General features: G+C 43.9%; 2 long non-coding RNA genes across 2 annotated transcripts; both read left to right on the top strand.

Moving 5' to 3' along the window:
• Positions 1-4501: 4501 nt before the first annotated feature.
• Positions 4502-23710, top strand: LOC115381739 (uncharacterized). The gene is made up of 3 exons (XR_003930444.1): positions 4502-4754; positions 5227-5232; positions 23670-23710. It is a non-coding gene; the product is annotated as an uncharacterized LOC115381739 (long non-coding RNA).
• Positions 18819-20133, top strand: LOC115381738 (uncharacterized). Its single transcript, XR_003930443.1, has 3 exons — positions 18819-18837; positions 19022-19057; positions 19605-20133. It is a non-coding gene; the product is annotated as an uncharacterized LOC115381738 (long non-coding RNA).

The raw sequence follows: 23710 nt of genomic DNA, 5'->3' as shown, positions 1-23710 counted from the left end.
TGACCTCTGTATGAGTTGAACCGTGGGCTGCAGGCCGACATATTGGAATATTGCGTCATCACGGCGGTAGGGCTGTCACGATTAGGAATTTTTGGAGACGATTAATTGTCAGGAAAAAAAAATTGCGATTGACGAATATATTTGGGGCAGTGCGTGCGTCCACTCGGGGATGGGGGTGGGGGGGTCACGGGCCCAGGGGATGCCTGTGTGTGTGCGTGTGTTGTTGTTGTTGTTGTGTGTACGTGGTGCGTGTTGGAATCTAGTCATGGGCCTGCCTGGACGGTTCGGCGGGCCGAATTTGGCCCACAGGCCACCAGTGGATGATCGCTGTAGTATTATATTATTAGCGTTAGCATGTTAGCGCTTTTGACCGACACTGTTTTACGACAAAGTTTACACATCGCTTCCACCAAGTCACTGGGCTCTCCTAACCTTGCATAGCAGATGGGCCTGCCTGATTCAGTTCCTAAATCCTGCAGATCCCATCTTGTAGTGCTCCATAGACCAATGATTTCATGCTGTTAAAATTTTGCCGGCCCAATAAGGGAAAAGAGGCGGGAGCTGCGGGAGGAGCGGAAGTGACGACAAGACGTGACGACAGCGGGAAGCGCCCAAAAGTTTGAAAACAATGGCAGCATGCGAAGCGATCTCCGTGGACACAGCAATATCTGCAGTTTTAAAGGAAAGCGACTCAATTTCTTCTTTGAAAGAGCACAGAACATCACTTCAAGTCTTTTTGTCAGGAAACGATGTCTACTGCTTCTCAGCAGCAGCGCATGTAAGCTACGTCACACCGTGGCTTGATGCGGATTGGTCTGTGGTGAGTGTGTCGTGTGTCAATCAGAATGGTCGTCCAATCTTCTTCTTCTTTGGTTCGAACGGTCGTCCAATCACCGGCTACGGATTGTTTTGAAGGTCCCGCCTCTGAAATCAAATTGGAAGAGCGGCTACCCAGATGGACTTGTGCAATATTTCCATGGCGGACATATGAAACTGTCCATCTGGCGTGTCAGGTTAGGGCTCTCCCTTTGTTGGGCTGAAAACTGAAATGCATCCACAGCAGTGCCCTGGTCCGTGCCTTTGGAACCAGGACCTCCTCACCTTCCGTGTTATTAGCGTAGCCTTGCTAACCATCCAGCTGAGACAAGAGAAAAATGGCAGGGTAAGTGAGGCTGTGACGCTGCATGCGGCTGCTGCTGCTGCTGGCGTTCCACCATGACATCATATTCTGAGTTGTATGCAACTTTATGGATAAAATTAATACCTAGTTCACGGTAATCGTGAATATGTAAAAAAATCGCGATTGACGAATATTGTAATAATCGGGACAGCCCTACATGGCGGAGCATGCGAAGAACAGCTAGAATTAAGTTGCGCCTACTTTACATATAATTCCGCTTCCAAAGGAGAATAAACCAGCCGGTCTATTTGGATTTTAACTTAATTCCAAATAAAGTTGTCAAGCACGTTGATTTTAGAGCGGAATTCAGGAATAAAAAGTGTCATGTAAACGCACGGAGTGTGTGTGGTGTGTAACAGTTGAGAAACTGGACTGTTTCAAGTTTCAGGAACCACAATTCACAATTGAATCTATTATATAAAACACCAAATTCAGTTGCTAATCTCTGCCAGAAAAGCCATTCACAGTAATCAGCACACACAGTGCAACTTTGTGTGTGTGTGTGTGTGTGTGTGTGTGTGTGTGTGTGTGTGTGTGTGTGTGTGTGTGTGTGTGTGTGTGTGTGTGTGTGTGTGTGTGTGTGTGCGCATGACAGAGAGATAAAAAAGATTTATTTGAAACTGAAGTCAAGGGATTTGAGCTATGTGAAACAGCCTTACAGTCAGTAAATCAAACTCTGAAGTACATTCGGCAAATAAAATAAGAAAATTGGTTCAGAATCTTTAACAGACATTTCAGACACTTCTCATCAGGACACAGCAAAGGAGAGTGGGATGCTTTCTGTCTGAGTGCTTTCATAGCTATAGCCATAATTAGGTGATACTTAAACTGACAATGTGTCAGATACAAGCCCAACTGCAATTGAAATATCAGATTTGTAATACTGATATTTCAACCTGCATGATATTATTATAAAGCATGACAAAGGAATTTAAAATTGATTGAAATAAAAAATAGAAAACATATAACTGAAAATAATTAGGGGGGAAACACCATAAGAGACAAACTACGGCAAACAATATAAGAGATGTTTAAGTCACACAAGTTCAACAAGTATCTCACCAGTCTTCAATAAATGGATTAGTTCATATTGTTCTTTGTTTCATCGTAATTGCTATCTTTAAAAAAAACCTGTTAAGAAAATCATATCCACCTCTGAGCCGAGTTGGTTTCTTCTCTCTTCTGTATTGGTCTTTAGGGAATTAGTTCTTTTTCTATCTGTCATGAACAATTGACCTTATTCATTTAGCTTGAGATAGATGAGGTGGAATTGCTGTTTGATTAAATTTAATGCTTGATTGATCTTTTGTGGTAAGAGATCAATCTATAGAATATTTATCTGCAAGCAATTAGCTTGTGCATTATTAATGAACTGTGGCAGAGAGATGTATGCCCTTGACAGCTGTAAACAGAGGCATTATACTCTCAGGCTGTTGGCACATCTGTGCCACTCTCATTAATGCCATACATCAGGAATGCCAGTTTCACCCCATCTGACACAAACTCCCGCTTAAACTGGAATTACTGATTACTTTGGGGTGATGTGGAGTCAAATCTCACAGAGGACATTTCTATTTTCGAAGCACCAGTAGGAGGAAGAACCTTTGAATTGGTGAAGAAAGGGACAAAGGGTTTTCTTATCAGTAGATATTGTTGACAGAAAATAATCTTTTTCTGGCTGAAAATTAATTTTGTAATATGTGTTCAATAGGTGGAAATAACCCTGAGCAAAATATACAGGAAGATCGTGAAAAATGTATGAACTTCTTAAAATGTTTATCTTGACACACAATGTTTTCCTTGACAGTGATAAGAGTAGGCTGCTCCAGCACTGGAAATCACATGTCATCTCATCCCTTTGATTAAGGGCAAAGTTAGCTTCAAGTTATAAAGGCAATATCATTTTGATTCCAGAATACCTAAAGCCTTTGATAAATGAAAAGGAATTTAGGACTGTAGGATAGTTTGTGCTGTCGAGGTGATGGGAAGCATTCACTTTAACATAACTGAAAATGTTTTCAACTCATTTAAGATTGACTAATGGGGACTGAGGGTAATGGATTCATTAATTATAGAAGAAGGTCCTCTGCATAAGGACACACCCTATGCTCCACACCACACCTAATTATTACGCCTTGAAATCAGAGGGAGGCCTGAAGAGCCAATGAAAGGGGTTCAACTGATATAACAGCAAGCAAAGGAAGCAGTGGACACCCCTGCCGAGTCCGAATGGAAAATATGAAGAGTGTATTGAGTTGGTCGACTCGATACACAAGCTATAGGGAAGAACAGAGCTGTCTGATTCATGAGATAAATGTGTTATCAAAACCAAATATTTGCAAAGGTGTGAATAAGTAAGTCCACTCTATATGGCCAAAAGCCTTCTCTGCATCTAAAGAGATAACAACCTCAGGAGACAGAGCTGCTTCTGACATATAGATAATATCAGGGAGTCGTTGTGTGTTGAAAAATTCTGTGCCAATGATTTTGTTTTCAGTATTCAGTAATGAAAGTGGACATTCTTTTAAGTCGTCGTCTTTTTTGAGTAATAGTGAAATTATAGTTTGATTAAGTGTTTGTGGCAGGGTTCTCCTTTGCAGTGACTCGTATATGTTCATCAGTAGTGGCAAAAACTTATAAAAAATATCTTGTAGAATTCCACCCAATGGTCATGCATACCTGGTCCCTCATCAACTTGCTGAGATTTTATGGCTTCTTTGATTTTGCAGACATGGGTCTGTCCACCTCACTTGCAGACTCCATGGTTAGGAAGTTAAAAATGCTTAATTATGCACATCTTGATGGTCAGAGGGTTGTTCAGACTTGTAGAGAGAGGTATAAAAAGACATAAACACTTAAGGGTCAGAAACAAGTTTGTTGGAATGCTCCTTGATTTGGTATGAGGGGCCGTACAAGACATAATTAATTGTGGTCCTCTCAAACATATTGTAGTGGCCGTAGGGGCTGCTGGGGGTCGCAGCGGGAAGCAGCCTGTTCCGGGGGGCCACAAGGCATCACGGGAAGGACTCGTTTGGGCCGTCGGGGACTGTTTAAAGAGATTTATTTTGTTTGTTATTGTTTCTTTATTATGAATTGTGTTTAGTCTTTTTGTTCTGTGTGCTGTTGCCACTTTTGTGTTGCATTTTTTTTTTACTTCTGTGTCAGACTGTGAGTTAGTGGGGCAGATTATCTCAGTATTTCATAATAATCTTTCATTTGGTGATGTTGGCTCCATCGATCTCGAGAGATCATGGGGGGGGTTTGTGCCGTGGATTTACAGTCAGGGAGCTGCAGCGCCGGGCGTGGCTGTAGAGGCCAATACGGGATCCGCAGATCCTGCCGCAGCCACTGCAGATGAACTCTTCGCGGTGTGGTTGAGATGTCAATGGTTTCCGCTGTCTGCGGTGTCTCTTCTCTCCCCAGCGGGTGTCTCTTCTCTCCTCTGCTTTTCTGATGACATCCTTGCTGGTGGTCCGCCAATCAGAGCGTTCGGACGTGGCTGACTCCAGGTCAGAAGGGTTGAAGCCTCCAGCTTTAAGGTCACGCTTGCAGACATCCTTGAACCTGAGAGCTGGTCGTCCCTTTGACCTGTTTCCAGTAGCCAGTTCCCCGTACAGTAGGTCTTTTGGGATGCGGCCGTTGTTCATTCGGGTGACGTGGCCAAGCCATCGCAAGCGTCTCTGGGTCAGGATGGCAAACATACTGGGAACTTCTGCTCTGGCCAGGACGTCAATATTGGAGACACGGTCTTGCCAGCTGATGCCCAGTAGTCTGTGAAGGCAGCGCTGGTGGAAAGCATTCAGCCGACGTTCCTGACAGGAGTAGAGGGTCCATGTTTCGCTGCCGTATAAGAGAGTGCTCAGTACGCAGGCCTGGTAGACTCTTATCTTGGTGTTGGTGGTTAGCATGGAGTTGTCCCAGACACGCTTCGCCAGGCGGGCCATCACTGTCGATGCCTTGCCAATGCGCGTGTCCAGTTCAGCATCATGGGAAAGGTTACTGGAGATGATCGAACCGAGGTAGGTGAACTTGTCCACTACCTCAAGGGTGTGGTCGCCGATGTTAATGCTGGGAGCACTACTGACATCCTGACCCATGACCTTGGTCTTTTTGAGGCTGATGGTGAGGCCAAACTCAGAGCAGGCATCAGCAAAGCAATTTATGAGACGCTGGAGCGCTTCCTCAGTGTGGGCGGCAAGACCAGCATCATCAGCAAAGAGCAGCTCCCTGATGAGAACGCTCCGTACCTTAGTCTTTGCTTTGAGGCGTGCCAGGTTAAAGAGGCCTCCGTCGCTCCTGGTGTGGAGAAAGACACCGTCTTCAGAGTCCTTGAATGCGTAGCACAGGAGCATGGAGAAAAAGATGCCAAAAAGGGTTGGAGCAAGGACACAGCCCTGCTTCACACCATTCTTGATTGGAAAAGGGTCTGAGGATGATCCCCCAAACTGGACAACGCCGTTCATGTCCTGATGGAACGACTTGATCATGCGCAAGAGCTTGGGGGGGCATCCGGTTCGCTGGAGGAGAGCAAACAGTCCATCCCTGCTGACCAAGTCAAAAGCCTTGGTCAGGTCGATAAAGGCCAGATATAGGGGTTGTCTCTGCTCCCGGCACTTCTCTTGCAACTGTCTCACAGAGAACACCATATCTGTAGTTGACCTGGCTGCTCTGAATCCACACTGCGCCTCTGGATATACGCGTTCGGCCAGTAGTTGTAATCTGTTGAGGACAACGCGGGCAAAGACTTTGCCAACTGTGCTTAGGAGTGAGATGCCACGGTAGTTGTTACAATCGCTCCTCTCCCCCTTGTTTTTATAGAGGGTGATAATTTTGGCATCACGCATGTCCTGGGGTACAGCCCCTTCCTCCCAGCACTGCAGCAGGAGCTCATGAAGGTGTTTCAGGAGCGAGCTCTCCTTAGCGGTTTTGATGATTTCAGGGGGGATGTTGTCACTGCCTGGAGCCTTGCCGTTTGAGATGGAATCTATTGCCTTGCTGAGTTCCTTGGTGGTGGGTGGAGCGTCAAGCTCAGCCAGGATGGACAGTGAAGGGGTGTTCTCAAGGGCCGTGTTTGAGACGGTAGTTTCTCTTGAGTAGAGGTCTTGGTAGTACTCAGCCCATCTCTTCATTTGTTTGCCACGATCCTTAATGACATCGCCAGTAGCTGATTTAAGTGGGGCGGTCTTGATTGCAGTGGGACCGATAGCCTTCTTCATGCCTTCGTACATTTTGCGCACATTCCCAAGTTCTGCAGAGAGTTGTATGTCCCGGCAGAGGTTAAGCCAGTAGTTGTTGGCACAACGCCTTGCAATCTTTTGGGCATTGTTCCTTGCAGCGCGCAGTGCAGCGAGCGTTCGCACAGAAGGTTCCTTCTTGTGGGCGATTAGGGCTTCACGCTTAGCGGCGATGACAGGTTCCATGTCAGCGGCTCCTGTTTCAAACCAATCCGCACTCCTCCCCATTTTCTTCCCAAAGGTGTCTATGGCAATCTCAAACACGGCCTCGCGGATGTGGTTCCACCTTGCAGTAGCACAGTCAGTGGGGCAGTCCATCAGGGCTTCATTTATGGCTTCAGCATAGCGTTCCCGCAGTTCAGGTACTGCAATCATAGCTGTGTTGATGCGGGGCCGGGGTTTCTGCTTGGAGCGGTTGGCACGTCTGGGGCAGAGACGTACCTTGGTGGCAACCAGGGAATGGTCTGTGTCACAGTCAGCGCTGTGGAAACTGCGCATGACCAGCACTTGGTTCAGCATGGATCTCCTGGTGATGGCGAAGTCCAGCTGATGCCAGTGGCGAGACCTTGGATGTCTCCAGGACACCCGGTGGCAGAGCTTGGTGGAGAAGAATGTGTTGGTCAGACAGAGGTCATGGAAAGAGCAGAACTCAAGGAGGCGTTGGCCATTTTCGTTGAGCTGGCCGATGCCGAAGCGGCCAATGCAGCGGGGGCAAGAGTCATGATCTGCTCCTACCCGTGCGTTAAAGTCACCGAGCAGAAACAGGTGCTCCTTGGCAGGGATCTGCTGGATCCTGGCCTCAAGCGCCTCATAGAACACATTCTTTACCTCAGGTGAAGAGCAGAGCGTCGGAGCATAGACGCTGAAGATGTTAGCTGGTCCAGAGGAGGTTGTGAGGCGGAGAGAGAGGACTCGTGGAGTGCCTGAGGATGGCGGTTCAACGAAGGACAGAAGGGAGTTTCGCACAGCAAATCCAACACCGTGCAGGCGGTGCTGGTCAGACTCCTGTCCCTGCCAGAAAAACGTATAGTCCTTCTCCTTCAGGCTCCCGCTGCCCGGGAGTCGTGTCTCTTGCAGTGCTGCAATGTCTATGTTGAGCCTCCTCAGCTCACGGTTGATGATGGCCGTTTTCCTGGCCTCGTCAATTTGCTGGAGGTCATCAGACAGGCCAGGACACATTGTTCTGACGTTCCAGGTTGCCAGTCTCAGCGCTGGCGGCTTTAGTTTTTTTGTGTTGCCTGGTGCAGTGGTTACAGTCCGTGCTTCAGCTTTTGGCCTACACTTCACGCACCCATTGAAGTAGGCGGACTGTGGCGGGCCAGCACCTTACTGGCTGGGGGCTGCCCAGCTAAAGGTGGGCGGTAGCTGGCCAGTGGGACACGATGATCCCTCCCACCGTCGGGAGACAGCCCTAGGCGCCCGAGCTTACGCCAATCAGCCCTGGGCTTTTAACCAGTAACTGCGTCTCCCCGTGTTGAGCTGCCGCAGGAGGCGGCACTGGAGTGACCTCTCCAGGGCACAAGCCAGGGCAAGTTTGGTGATCAATTTGGTGATACAAGCACCAAAATTGGCACAAATGACGTTCAGAACATACATTTTAAGAAAAGTACGTTAGCCATCAGAAAATTCAAGATGGCTGCCAAAGCAAACCTGACAAATTGCAATTTTTGAAGAGGAGCTCCAATAGCACAGTTTCTTTATGGTCCAAATATAGGTGAGGAAATTGGTGAGGAACCTTGGCCTTGAGAAATCTAGTGGCATGCTCTTTTTTCATGCCTTCACTGCCTGTGATGTTGTGTCAGCGTTTCGAGGTAGAGGCAAGACAACGGCAAAGCAAACATGGGCAGTTTGTCCTGAGGTGAGCCCAGTATTCAGCAAACTCAGCCGGTATCCACCTATCATAGAAGATGCCGAGCTTCACATTCTTGAAAAGTTTGTAGTCACTATGTATGACAAGCACAGCAACACGACCAAGGTTGATGAGAAAAGACTGCACTTGTTTGCTCGGAAACAAAGATCCTATGATTCCATCCCACCAACTAGAGCATCTCTTGTTGAGCATGTGAAACGATCAGCCTACCAAGCTGCCTACATATGGGGCAGGCAAGAGTCTGCAAAATGCATTCTGAAAGCCCTGGCAACTTTGGCTGGAAAAAGCATGGGGAAGCCTGGGAAGTTCTTTGGTCAACCCTCCCACCCATTGATCAGTCTTGTCAGCAGCTGACAAAATTCCATTGCATGGGTGAATGTCGAGGACCATGCAAATGTTATTGCTACACCCTGAAGTGCACACAACTGTGTACCTGTAAATGCAAAGAGTAAAACAAAGATTCAGGCTAAATTCAAGCAAGTCAGTTCTGTCTGTTGTACTTCTGTCATGACAATTTCAGAATCAGAATCAGAATAGTCTTTATTGTCATCGCAACAAGTTACAGAAGTTACAAGTTACAACGAAATTGCTTGGGTTTTAAAGACGTCCAGGCAGCCAATTACGGCGCTCCGTCTTGAAAAAGAAATAGAGTTAAAGAAACTCAGACAAAAATTTGGGGGAGGGGGGGAGGGGTGGTGTTAAAAAAAGATACGTCAATTCAGATCACGGTTCCAAAAGGGAGTCGTGATTAAAAGTGAGAGACCAAAAAAAGCCAACCTGGAACACATATACAGCAAGACATGTGAGACAAGTTGCTATCAGACTAATGGATCAGCGGTCGCCGCTATAACATCAGCGCAACACATCATCACCACTAGTCGTCAGCAGAAAAGTGTGGTGGAGACGTTGCAAGTGGGGGAGGGAGTGTGTGTGGCATGTATGTGGCATTTCAGTTCATCAGTCCATGTACATGTGTGTGGTTTGGCCCGCCTCCCCTTTGTGCTCCAGCTCGGATGGTAGTTCCCAGGACGGCCTTGAACGAAGCAGTCCAAAGGTGAACTTGGGTAGAAGCTGGGAGAGAGAGAGGGAAGATAGAAAAAGCAATCAATGTTGTCCTTGAATTTTCAGGGAGATTGTTTAGTCTTCCAGGGACACCAGACGTAATTAGAAGGTATCTTGTTTTGGTGGAAGGAGCCGTTTGACCTTCCTTTGTTCGGTTTCTCCACTTTCAGACAGAAGCTGGTTTAACCCTCTCGGTGATGGTGACATCCATCTTGCGTCTCAATCGTCCATAGTCCAAATTGTCCACCTTTCAAAAGAGTTTGCACAAACAGTCAGCCTCAGCTTTTGTCCGTTGATTTGAAAAGACCGTCCTCCCTTGGACGTCTTTTGTGGTGGCGGTCTTCTTAAAGGATAAGTTCGGTTTAAACAGTTTTCACATTGTTTATAGAAAGATGTATAACAATATACTCACTCAGAAGGGTTTTCTGATCCGAAAAGTGGTCCGGGAGAAAGCTAGATCCATAGTCGAGCTGAGGTGGAGGAGTGGCGTGAGTGGACCATGAGGATATATTGGTGAAACTATTGATTTTTTGGAGGATTAAAGCCGTTTTGGGAGCCAGCGCCATAGATGCCCCATTAGCAAACAGTATATGAAGGTCTGCAGCACGACTATGGATCTAACTTTCTCAGGGACCACTTTTCGGATCAGAAAACCCTTCTGAGTGAGTATATTGTTATACATCTTTCTATAAACAACATGAAAACTGTTTAAACCGAACTTATCCTTTAATCCTCCAGAGGATCAGGTCGCAACACAAGCCAATCAACAGCAGGTCGATCATCATAAATCCAAAAATGTAATCATCCACAATGACCTTGATGGACAGGGGTGCCAGGCATGTGACACCCCTCCACTTCTCCCGGGCGTCCATCACATACCCAGCATGCCGAGTCCCGTCCGGATAGGCAGGATCCCCCGCTCCTGTGCTCTTTGTTGAAAAATTCGTATCAATTGCGTAGAGAGATCAGCTGATCAATTCCATGGTTGATATTTGGTTTGTTCGAAAAACCAAGTCAAGTGATTACTCCAGTAAAACAGACGAGACAAGAGTGCAGCAAGCAGAGACAATAGGGAGGGAGAAGCAGTAGGGAGCGATAGAAAGAGCTTCCACCTCCTCTGAGAGCCAGCAGAAGAATCTGGCTTTGAGATACTACATGGGTAACTTTACTGTAGCAGCACTAATTCATATAATTGTCATCATATCACTGTAATCCTTAATGATATTGAAATTTTGATTGCAGAATTAGATTCCTCGTGTCCAAAAACATACATTTTGATGTACAGATCATCAAAATGTCATTACTTTGTCAATATTTAGTGCAAATACTGTCTCATACTGGAATGAATGGTGGCCATCTTGAAAAAAGGCGGCCATCTTGTTTTTGAAGTTGGCTTTTCTGAAAGAGGAGGTTCTGAAACACCTGTGTGCCAATTTTGGTGCTTGTATCACCAAGTGAAAGACTGTTTCAGCAATCTGCCCCACAAAGTCAGGGGGGTTGTAATGTTGTGTGTGATGTTCCCGGTGTGCTTGGTTGTTTTAACCAGTGGTGGGACAAGGGTCCTTTGGGGCTCCAAACAGGAAATTCATCGGGCCCCCACCCCATCAGTGCACACTGAAAAAAATAGCTTTTATGCACACAATTTGCACCTAGCGGGGGCCCCCTAAAAGCTGCGGCCCCAGGAAAATGCCTGGTTTGCCTGTTGGCACGCCTCATCTCTGGTTTTAACAATAAAGCCCTGGTTGAGCGTGAGCAGTAGTCCGCCTCTTCTGTGACTCAAGTCGCCGCTTGACACTACAATATACATTGTGTGTGTGTGTGTGTGTGTGTGTGTGTGTGTGTGTGTGTGTGTGTGTGTGTGTGTGTGTGTGTGTGTGTGTGTGTGTGTGTGTGAGAGAGAGAGAGAGAGAGAGGGAAAGAGAGAGAGAGAGAGAGAGAAGATGGAGAGTTTGTGAGATTAGAAGGCAATGAGGGAATGAACTACACATCAAAACGGCTTATCAGAGGAATCTGCTCTCCACATGTGTTCAGTAACAAAGGAGAGCCCGAGAGGGACTGAGGCCTGTTTTCTCTCTCAGTGAAACTCTGTGAAAGTCAATTCAAACTGAGTCTATGTGTGATCTGTGTTGTACATCACCTCAAATCATGTGGAAGATGTTCAATTACACGAGATGTTTTGTTGTGATGTTGTATGTAGCGGGTGATTTGTTATTGCATGCTATTAAAAAGAATAAGATAAAAAATAAATCTGGGCTGTTCAGAAGACTGGGCTCATCTACAGGAGCTGGTGGTGTGTAATTAAGAGGCAAAGGCTGTAATTTAAGTTTGGTGGAATCTTCACCATATATTGAAATGATACAAGTGAAGTGAGCGAATTATACAAAAAAAAACAAACAAAAAAAAAAAAAAACAAAAACACAAGATAATTAACATAAAGAAAATATTTACAATATTGCAGCAATTGACTGGTTGAAGTTTGAATAAAGCGCTTGGTTACTGTTCAGGTTTGTTCATTGACAACACAACACAAAGCTCTCAAAATAAGCCATTTCAGATAAATAAATGAATCCCTGGTGATCACATGCACACAGTAAAAAAAAAAAAAAACGATGCCAGCAACCCACAAGGGTTTAGTGAAAGTTCAATTGAAAATGTCCAGTTATATTGTTCATGGGAAAGGGGAAGTGCGAGTAGGTTGGGGCAATCAGTATAGTGAGGTGTATGGAGGGGGACAGGCTGCAAGCCTTCCTACCAGACCAGCAGGACAAAGGGCTGTTGGTTGTAGCTGAGTCCAAACTGTGGTTTGTTGGCTGCCATCAACTCCACTGAAGTCCAGAATGGAAACCCGGCCTGTTTCAACAACAGGACCAGTATAAATTTGGCTAAATATTAGCTACCCTTAGCTCGGCTCATGTGTACACAAAAATCAAACAATCAATAAAGTAAATGCATAAAGTGCTATGTTTGTTTTAGCTTTTCACACTTACAGTTGGGAAAACATCTCACAGTTCATGTGCATTTAACACACTAACACACACTAAAAATAACAGATAAATCACATCAGTTTGCCTACAAAAGCTTCACATAGGCAATTAACCATTTGTGTCAGGGCCGATGCTACCGCTAATGCTACAGGGTTGCGTTAGCCCAGCATTAGCCCAGCATAGCATTGAAGCATTCATTCAACTCACCAGTTCCTCAGATTAACGGCACACAATGGCAGCTACGGACTCCCCGCAGGCTCGGTAATAACTTCTACAAATGTAAAATTAAATACTTAACGCACAGAGTGTGAAACAAAAGTACGAGTGAGTGATTGTAAAGCTTGAAACAAACCTGCTCGCAGCTGTCGGCTGGCTTCCCCCCACACGTCTGAGTGGGGAAAGCAGTCGAAGCATGAAAAGCAGGTCACTCTGAGACGCGATTGACTTCGCTCTGTCACGTGACCGGAGTTGTATGAGGTACGTCAGCACGCAACGTAAAGGTGCATTCAGGTGAAAGGACGGGTTGGAAATAACCATTTTTTTAAATACTATTTTAATGCAAAAATAATCTTATTAGCATGATTTTTAACCTGGGTTACATGTAGGACAGGGGTGCTGAACCTTTTTTGACCCAAGATCGAATTTTCAAGTTGTCAACCACTTGAGATCTACCAGTCCAGTGTAGACATCATGAAACCACACACATTTCCAACCTGCTGTAACTAACCTCACATTTTTTCTTGTTGTCACACAACCACTAGGCATCACAAACCTTCCCTCTCCCAAAGACACAAACAAAGTCCTCTCACACAGTTCCCATTTTAAAAAGGTCTCTCTCAATCAATTACTCACTCACTCACTCACTCACTCACTCACTCACTCTACAATTTGGATGATAAGCAATAGCTATAACTGACCTTAACATGAACCAAACAGAAAAATAAACCAGATACAAAGTAGATAGATCTCTGAGTTTGAAAAAAATAAAAAAAAGATTACTTCCTACCTCAGTGGGAGACCTGGCACCAGGAAGAAGAGGCTAGCTTCTCCTCATCTGGAGTGTAGGAGCTGGTTGCAAGGGGCGTAGGCAGGTTGCAAGATGGTCATCAGTCATTGTTGATCTGTACTTGGACTTCCAAAAACAAAGGTTCTCTTCCAAAGACCAGGGAGGTATTTTGTTATTTACCTGACGGTTTCGGCAGCTGTCAGCTGTCTTCTTCAGAGAGTCAAAGTGCCCAAATGACCGAGGCCAAAGCCAGCCAGTAAGACCAAGTAGGGACTACTGGAAAAGCACCTTTAGAAAGATGCAGTCAAGTTTGTGATCTAACATCAAGTAAATTATAATAAAAGTCTTGCTGGCAAGATCTCAGATGTTAGGAAAAAATGTTCTGTGTATGCCTGTGCTTTGTGACGGTGATGCTAAGGGTATGTGCATGAGGTTATTAAGGTAAATGTTATTGTTGGACCTGGTGCTGTGTCTGTTTGTGACAATTGCTCAGATTTCTGTGGAGATCAGGAGGGCACTGACACAGGGTGTCTTATTTTGAGTAATTGAGAGTTAGTGGAAATTGGTGGAAAACTGACTACAGACGATAAGTGGAGCTGGTGAAAGCAATAGGGGGTGCTGTTGCCAGAGGATCTATGTTGTGGTGAAGTGAATAAGGTTAACAAGTGGGGGTGTGCATCGGAAGTAAACAGTCAGTCCTGTATGGCATACTTCTATGTTGTGATAACTTTTTTTAAAAAGTTAGACAGGAGACAGGCTAGTACTGCTCTTAGCTTTGCTGTAGTTTCCTTAGCAACATCTGAACACCAGCTAATGACAGGAGTACGGTGTCCCTGAAATTACAATTTAGACAAACATAAATGTAGTGCAATTCTTTAAAGCTGCCTGTGTAAATACACAACACATACTGTGCCTCATGGTGAAAATTTGTTATTTCCATGCAACCCTGGAAGTGGGGTGAAGTCCATTGGTGTGGTACAAGGAGGGCGGGTTCTAGAACAAATTAAACTTGTTAATAAAAGCTAAATCTTGGGATCTGCAGGCTGCTTGGAGCCGGAAGTGGGGGTATAGGGGTCTGCTTAAAAGAATATCTCTGTGGATGAAAGTGGGGATCGGAAGTCTGATAAAAATGGACAGATCACAGTTTTCATTTTTTTGTCAAAATCCTTCTTCAACACATCTAAGACCTTTGGCTAAGTCATTAGTTGCAATGTGGAGGATGACACACTTCTGGGATTTTGTCTTAAAAGGATGAAATTGTGACTCCTGCAAAGCAGCTGGTGGTCAAGTTCACAAAGCAGATATTCCCTATTGTGAAAGCACCAACAATAAGGGTGGATGGTGGGAAGAGCGGACGAAGGGTGAATGTTGTTGTTTGACCAGAGAAAACCAGCTGTTTACTGGAGAGCACTGCCTGTCCACCAGAGACACAGCACCAGTTGTGGAGATGTCACTGGCCCAGCGTTTCAAAGGGAAACTTCAACATTTTGGCATTTTGCTTCCCCTCGTCAAACTCATCAAATACAAAATCCAACAACCCCAAAACACTTTGGTGGACACGTTATAATCCGCACATTCACTACGCTGTGAAATATTAATACAAAATTATGAGATTGAGTTGTTTATGTGAAGATTGCTAAGATGGAGCTACTTACTAAATATGGCATATGGGCGTAGTGATTTCAAAAGAAAAAGTAGTTCCCAGTATTTGCTTCAGTGTCGTAACGCTACAATATTATTTGTTTGTGTTCCACAGCGTAGTGAATGTGCGGATTATAACGTGTCTACCAAAGTATTTTGGGGTTGTTGGATTGTGTATTTGATGAATTTGACGAGGGGAACCAAAAATACCATCCACTTCCATTGTGTCTGTCCCGAAAACTTTCCCCGACTCAACTCTGAATAAACAACAGCTCGCCCTCACAAAAAAAGTAAGTGTGCTGTTCGAAATGACTAAGGAATTGCATTAAATGGGCCAATTTGCCAAACTGTTGAAGTATCCCTTTAAGCAGCATCCTTCACACTGTCAGGCCAGCAGGGGTTCACAGAGGGAAAGAGCACTGCCTCCTTCAGGAGTCATCATCCAGATGACGATGTCCAGAATGGAAGATAACAGTCCAACACTGCAGCCAAACACTGGAATGCTTGAAGCACCAGTCAGGCACTCAGGGGGGCACCACTGGCCAAAGGAGGTGAATGTGCAGCTGTGCCCGTGGACTTGCACCCCAGCACCCCAGCACCCCTGTAAAAAGGGAAGCATCGGCTCAGGGTTCCGAGCTCACAAAAGTACCTATAATCAGGGTCAAACCAGATCCGGAAATGGATCGAAGAAATTTGACAGGCAGCGCAGTAGAGATGAGACAGAGTGGCTGGCAGCTTTCTTCCGACCACGGACCACCACGTAAATTTGGGACTGGTAGTGGTTGGAAGTCCAACAAGTGGGCGGCTGTGGGTTGAGGATGCTGGACTTGGCAGAGTCTTGGGAGAGCATGGAAGTAGTCATAGATCAGACTGGATCAAAAGCCGAACAGGCCTGGAGGCATCAATCAGTGTTGGGGGTGCACCGGTTCTCACTTCCTTGTTTAGTCTCAAAAATCCAGACTCACCCACAGTTATGTCTCGATCAGCCATCTTCAGGGTGGTGGCTGCTGGAGTCTGGACCTGGTATTGGCAATTCAGCTTATGTTGCCTTACCTTATATTGTTGATTGTCCTCCAGTCCTCTGTACTCCAGTCCATAAAAGCAGCTCACTCTGTTGGTTTGTTCTCGGTGTGTTGGCTCAAATGCAACGTAGCAACCAACAAAGTTTGAGATTTCCATTAAAATGCAGCACAAACAATTGCTGATTTTCTGAACATTCAGGTTTCACACCAAGAAGTCAAAAGCAAATTGTGCCACTTTTAATAACAGTTTCTATCCAAAATAACGCAGGAAAGTACATCAGTCTGTCAGTTTTCATAGTGTTTCACTTATCCTGTTGTTCAACTGGAGGCAAAACTGTCACAATTGAACTTTGGAACCGATGTCACCGCGCAATGCATTATGGGATGGCGGTGCCATTTTGAAAGGGTACAGAAATCCAAAAAACTATGACAACACTTGAAAATGCTTAAAAGTAACGAAAAAGGAAAGAGGCCATACCGTGACCGATTGTGTCCGGATGCACAACTACGATACCTCGTTGTCACGACATCTCACGACAAGTCTGACATCGTGTACGCCACTTTGAGTCAGTGTGGATTTATGGTGCAGTGCAGAAAAAACCTGGCGGAGCGTGAGAATAATTATAAATCACATCTGAAACACACCATAAAGCAGAAGCAGAACATAATCATTGCAGATTAAAAAGTGAAAGAATAAAAAATAAAATAATGGGAGCTGGCGTCACACATGCCCCATTGGTTAATAGTATATGGATATCTGCAGCTCGATTTTGGATCTAAATTTCTCCCGAAGCACTGTTTGGATCAGAAAACCCTTCTGGGTGAGTATATTGTTCTACTTCGTTCTATAAACAACGTGAAAACTGTTTAAACCGAACCTATCCTTTAACAATTGTAGAATTTTCAAGAGAGTTGATGCATTTTGCTAGAAATATATTTACAATATTTGTACATTTATTTCCATGTAGTATGTGTTCTGATTGTTTACATATTCACATGTTAAAATATTCACAGAAGTATGGTGCCTCCTCAAGTTTCAGAAAAGTTTAAAAGTTTAAAACTTTTGAGTTGTTCATTGGTCAGTAAAGCTATGGGATGGATGATAAGCAGATGTGATCAGGAAGTGGTGTGATGTAGAGAGACAGAAAGTGTGTTCCGAAGAAAAGAAGAAACTGTGACCATCTCCTTCTTTTGATAGATCTTTATTGTCACTATAAAAACTTGTTAGGCAACAGGTATGTACAGTGAAATATTGTTTGGCATCATCTATGGCAGCGTGAGGACAGTATAAAAACATATATACATATATAAAATAAATATAACTAACAAGCAAACATGAAATGCTATGCAATGAAAAAGAGAGAGCTAACACACACAAGTAAATGCACACATGTAAAGTGACTGTGCTGTACGGGTGGCTGGGGGGAGCTGGAGGCAGTGGAGTTGGGGGGGCTAATCAGGTTGGGATGGTGGTGGTGGTGGGGGGGCAATGGCTTTCACAGCTTGTGGGTAGAAGCTGTTTCTGAGTTTGTTTGTGTGGCATTTAATAGTATAGTATCTTTTTCCTGAGGGGAGGGGGGAGAACAGAAGGTGGCCTGGGTGTGTGGGGTCCCCTGCAATGTTGGAGGCCTTCTTCTGTATGCAGCTAGTGAAGATGTCCTTGAGGGGGGGTTGTGTGATACCGATGGTCTTCTCGGCTGCCCTGACGACCCGCTGAAGGTTTGTTCTGTCCCCCGCTGTACAGCTGCCGGACCACTCTGTGCAGCAGTATGAAGCGACAGGAGGCTCTCGATGGTGGCTCTGTAGAAGCTGATGAAAAAATTGTGGGGGCAGGCGAGCCTGCTTCAGCTTCCTGAGAAAATAAAGTCTGTGTTGTGCCTTCCCCACCTGGCAGGAGGTGTTGCTTTAACCTAAAAATTAGTTGTTTCATTACGGAAGAATAAAAGCAAAGTTTGAACATCATAATGATTTGATCTATCCAGGTCCATAAGCATGGAAAATGAACTTTCCACCCAGGAACAAAGTATGTGCTACGTAGTGTTATACACAGCGCCAAGAGAATTGAATTCAATGAATTGAAACAAATGTCTCATGCAGTGTGTTGTCATATTCTGGTTTGATGCAGAAAAGAATACCAGAAGATGCTTCTTGGCCTCAGTTCATGCTTATTGTCTTGTCAGGTAGATTCAAACTTGGCCAAGGACTCTATCATCACCACAGATGAGTGCAGAGGAGCCCTTGAGAATGGGTTCAATTGCATTGATTCTTGGACTGGAGTACGGTGGCCGACAGGTGCAAACGCGCTGCAAACACAGAAAACACATGCAAGAAAGAAACGCTGCAAGAAAAAAATGCTGCAAGAGAAAAAAACGCCGCAAACACAGAAAACACCTGCAAGAGAAAAATGCTGCAATCACAGAAAACACATGCAAGAAAAAAACACTTGCAAGAAAAAAAACACTCGCAAGAAAAAAAACACTCGCAAGAAAAAAAACACTTGCAAGAAAAAAAAAAACGCTGCAAGAGAAAAAACCGCTGCAAACACAGAAAACACTTGCAAGAGAAAAATGCTGCAAATTCAATCCACAACGGAAGTGCGCCAGCTCGCTCGAAGAAGAAGAAGAAGAAGAAAAAAGTACGGAAGCCCTACAAGGACATGGTTAAATACTTTTTTTTTTTTTTCCTCCGCTTTGCCGTGATAACGAGTTAATTTCAGTGGTTTATCGAGAAGTCGACTTATTTTTCCACGTTGTCTCGACAAAACGACAATACGGTGAACCGGGAGTCCCAGTCTTTCACCAGACAGCAACGCTCCGCTGCCACGGACCACAGACAGAGGTGAGTTCAGCCTGTTTATGAGTTTTTTGTACTGTTACTCATTTCTGAATAACTTATATGATGCACGCAAATCAAACAACTGTCTGTCCAGCATTTGCACAGTGGAACTGCGATATTTAGCCTCCTAATGCAGGACCTGTGTGTTTTCTGGTGTCTGACCCAGACTGTGTCTGTTCTGGAGCAGCTCAGAGAACTGCAACAACCTCACCAAATTCACCAGGTCAGCTTTTCCATGCTGCTTCATGCAGACAGGCATATGACTTGTAAGAAAAATAGTGGAGCAGTGAGTTAAAAGCTGATGGCGACAAAATCAAAGACAGCAAGCAGACTGCTGGAGAAACCTGTTGCAGGAGTTCTAATCAGTGTAAAACTTAAGTGGGCATGTGGTTGATAAGGGTCTCATTCCGTTCTGCTTTGTTTCATTTTTTCCCACAATACTTTTATTGATTTTCAAGTTTTATAGTGAAAGATAAACAAAAGATAGCATAAGAACACAGCTCAAAACACAAACACACCCATTCACACCTGGTAGACCTGCACCAAATGACTCATATATGTACATACATGTACACACACACACAAAACCAAGTGGCATGCACAGAACACTGATAATGGCGAGAAAGAAAATAGTAGTAGTTTGAATGTCATGTCCAGTTCTGCTGTAACATCTCTTTTCATTAACTCACTCACATGCTCACTAACTCACTTTCATTTACTCACTTATTCACTTTTACTGACCGATGCCTTGTATCTTTTTTATTTTACAGAAGGAGCTGGACGTCGTGATGACAATGTGGAACACCGGGATCCAGCCAGGCACTAAAAGATACGATCCCTTCCATGGAAAACCTTTCCTCTGTATCATGTACCAGAACTTTACCGAGCACAGGACGACCTCCAGCCAGTGGACAGAGGGAACATTGTCTTGGAAGAGGACATCTGTCTTTGGAAAACTGACTTTGTCTGTGATCCAGATCTTCACCAGCTCTGCCTTGTGGTCATAAATAAACTGAATCTTTAGGCAGGTCATAATGCTGCTGAGGCAACCAGACTGTACAGACAGCCGGAGACTTAATGAGAACACAGCTGTCAGTCAGATTAACCCCCACCTACCAAAACTGTTGCCACAACAGCCAATATTAAAAACTTTAGCCTACCGCTTTGAGCACACTTCCATTTCCAGTGTTTTATACACCCCTGTTTTCTGATTTTTTTTCTTTTTTTACAGTGTTAGTTTGTATGAAACATATCATGGATGCACTGAAACAAATAAATGTGTTCAGTTTTAATGTGGGATGTTTGCATGTCCTCTAAGTCCAACTATGCTTCACAAATATCCATTTTCTTAAAGAAAAAATCCATTGTATATGCTTAACTTACACTGCTGGGCTCAGCTGTGGCATTCTTTAATACTGAAGTAACACTCAAGATCCATGTGTGCTTGTTTATATTGAAAGGTCAAACCATCATTAGGTCATGTTAAATAATTTAATTTTACAGGACAGCTTGATGCTTGAATGTTTATCATTTTTGTAGATATTTTTATTTACACATCAAAGCAACCAAGATGTCAGACATGTAGCCTAATAAAGGTTGATGTCAGCTGGTTTATCTGAATCTTACACCTGTGTGACAACAGTGTGATGGAACAAATGGTTAACTTCAAACCTAAAACCAGGCATTTCAGTTTATGGTACAGCCAAATTTACACCACAGCCACGTTTCAGTTAAGATCTATAAATTTGTTGAGTCAGTCAGTTTTTATGAAGAGTATCTCTTTATAAAGATGAAACTGTCCTGAAAAGACTGTTTAATTGTTCTATATATATGCATTTATACCCTCAAATGGAGGCTGATGTACTCAAACATTTTTGACAATGTCCTCATGCATGACACTCATGTGGGCTCAGGAGCAGTTGTGATTCATAAAATCATAGATAGGAACCAAAACAATTTGACTCGAAGACATTACAAAAAACTGGATTGAATTTCAAACAGTTTAATACAAAAATAGAATATTTGTTGACAATGATATTCTACAATAAAATTATTCAGGATCTGACAAGATTTTGTCATGAAAATAAAACGGCATGAAACTGAGCAAGAGCAGAAAGTGTAAAGATGGCCTCCACACGGCTCCAGATGAGGAAGAGACTTTGACAGGGCTTCCTCATCCTTCATCCCACCAGCATCTTTGTCCACCTGCCACAGTAAAAACAAAAACTGAAGTTACAAAAGAAAAAAACATATAATCAGGAAGCATTCTTGGCTGCATTACTTGTCATCAATAGGATGACGCCTGTAAAGCTGGAACACAGCAGAACCTTCCTGCAGTCAGCATCCAGTCCAATACGGTTTTTTTTCCCAATTCAGGAAAAACTTAAATTTCACTCTGGTTCATTTCAAGTCCCAATTTCTAATTTACTGTTCCATAACTGATTCATTTTAATTTCATTTTGTGAAAAAACAAACAAAAAAAGTTTGCCATTTTTGCTTCACTATGAATTCAGACAAAACATTAGTAAATGTATTCTATTTTATTTGGATGTTTGAGACTTCCAAATACATCTAAAGTTTATCAAGCAAGTTACAGCCACCTTGCTCTTGTAACTCAACATTACCTGTGACTGATTATTCTGTCAACATCGACTCATTTGAAACGACTTTTTTTCTGTAATGAACATACGGCTATAGCCAAAGTGGCTGTTCTGCTATATGTATATAACTGAAAAAACACCAAAACAGTACAGTTGTCAGGATGGGAAGCAGGGAAACAGCAGTTTTTGATTATTACATAAGTACAGAAAGCTGACCTGGTGAATTTGGTGAGGTTGTTGCAGTTCTCTGAGCTGCTCCAGAACAGACACAGTCTGGGTCAGACACTAGAAAACACACAGGTCCTGCATTAGGAGGCTAAATATCGCAGTTCCACTGTGCAAATGCTGGACAGACAGTTGTTTGATTTGCGTGCATCATATAAGTTATTCAGAAATGAGTAACAGTACAAAAAACTCATAAACAGGCTGAACTCACCTCTGTCTGTGGTCCGTGGCAGCGGAGCGTTGCTGTCTGGTGAAAGACTGGGACTCCCGGTTCACCGTATTGTCGTTTTGTCGAGACAACGTGGAAAAATAAGTCGACTTCTCGATAAACCACTGAAATTAACTCGTTATCACGGCAAAGCGGAAGAAATAAAAAAAAAAGTATTTAACCATGTCCTTGTAGGGCTTCCGTACTTTTTTCTTCTTCTTCTTCTTCTTGGAGTGACCTGGCGCACTTCCGTTGTGGATTGAATTTGCAGCATTTTTCTCTTGCAAGTGTTTTCTGTGTTTGCAGCGGTTTTTTCTCTTGCAGCGTTTTTTTTTTTCTTGCGAGTGTTTTTTTTCTTGCAAGTGTTTTTTTTTCTTGCAAGTGTTTTTTTTTCTTGCATGTGTTTTCTGTGATTGCAGCATTTTTCTCTTGCAGGTGTTTTCTGTGTTTGCGGCGTTTTTTTCTCTTGCAGCATTTTTTTCTTGCAGCGTTTCTTTCTTGCATGTGTTTTCTGTGTTTGCAGCGCGTTTGCACCTGTCGGCCACCGTACTGGAGTCTCTAAAGCCCCGGTCACACCGCCCGAACTTTGCCGGAGCGTCCCTGGAGCGGTGAAAAAAATCCATCACCGCTTGTAACCGTTCACCACCGTTCACCACCGTTTAACAGAAGTTGGCCTCCGTTAAAGCAACGCCGTAAACGCTCGGCCACTGCTGATGTTACACCCCCTCCAAAGGCTGCAACGATCAGCCAGACCATCATACATTGTTTAGTGTTTTTGCGCAGGAGCACAGCAGCAGGTTGTTTTTCTGTAATCTAATGTATTAGAAATTAACATAAATGAACAAAATATTAAGTCAAGAGGATCAGCAAACCTTTTAATGCCTCATGTCTGCTGTATTAATGCCTCAAATCAGGTTTTAAAATTTATTTGACTTTTTACAGCGCATTTGCGCATCCCTCTCACACTCCGCACACTCGTTTCCTTGATAAACACGCACACACACAACAACACACACAAAACAGTTGTGTTATTAACCGTCAATAATAATCAAGAACATATTAAAATTTGTAAAATAAGTCTCCCCGGCTGCGCACCAGGACGGACACCCCCCCACACGGTCTGTCTCACCCTGTTCATTTGATTCTGGGACTGCAGGCTCGACAGGACAAAGGTATTTATTCAGAAAATATGTTCGTTCTCAAATTAATTTTTGGAAACGAAAAACACTTGGTTTGCTGTACTTTGATGGAGGATATAATATTTTACCCGAATCTGTAACTGGCACATCTGGAGACGCTGCAGTGCTCCAACTACCGTGTTTACTGTTATGTAGAGATTTATTACATTAGTTTATTTATTTTTTTCACACCATTTTATGTTATTATTATCTAGTTGTAAACTGACAGTAGCCTACAGTAATTCTCTAAACCTGGAGGAGACGCGTGAGCGCTTCATGCGCCACTGCAGGTTCTGCTGGACTGTCCGACACGTCTCCGCCATCCGATTCCCCCTCACTGACCTCCTGTATCATTGCTAAAGCTTCTGTTATGCCTCTTTTTTTTTTTTTTTTTTTTTCTTTGGGGGGGGGGGGTTGGTTGATATTTTTGGCCGATTGTCTGCTGTCAGAGCTAGCTCCCTGTTCAGATGCGCACATATGAACCAAAACAAATCAATCGCAGAAAAAAAGCAACGCGAAGTGCGTCTTCTTTATCTTTTGGAGGTATTAATGCTTTGTAATGTGTGTCATTGTTAGGACCTTATTTGCTTCAGAAACCTTATTTGCTTCAGAAAAACATACAAGACACATATTTAGGAAAAGTCAAAGAATTAGAGGACAGGGGA

This window comes from Salarias fasciatus, chromosome 23 (assembly GCF_902148845.1).
Source record: "Salarias fasciatus chromosome 23, fSalaFa1.1, whole genome shotgun sequence".
NCBI lineage: Eukaryota > Metazoa > Chordata > Actinopteri > Blenniiformes > Blenniidae > Salarias > Salarias fasciatus.
Note: the sequence above shows the minus strand (reverse complement) of the source record. Positions and strands in the feature narration are given on the sequence as shown.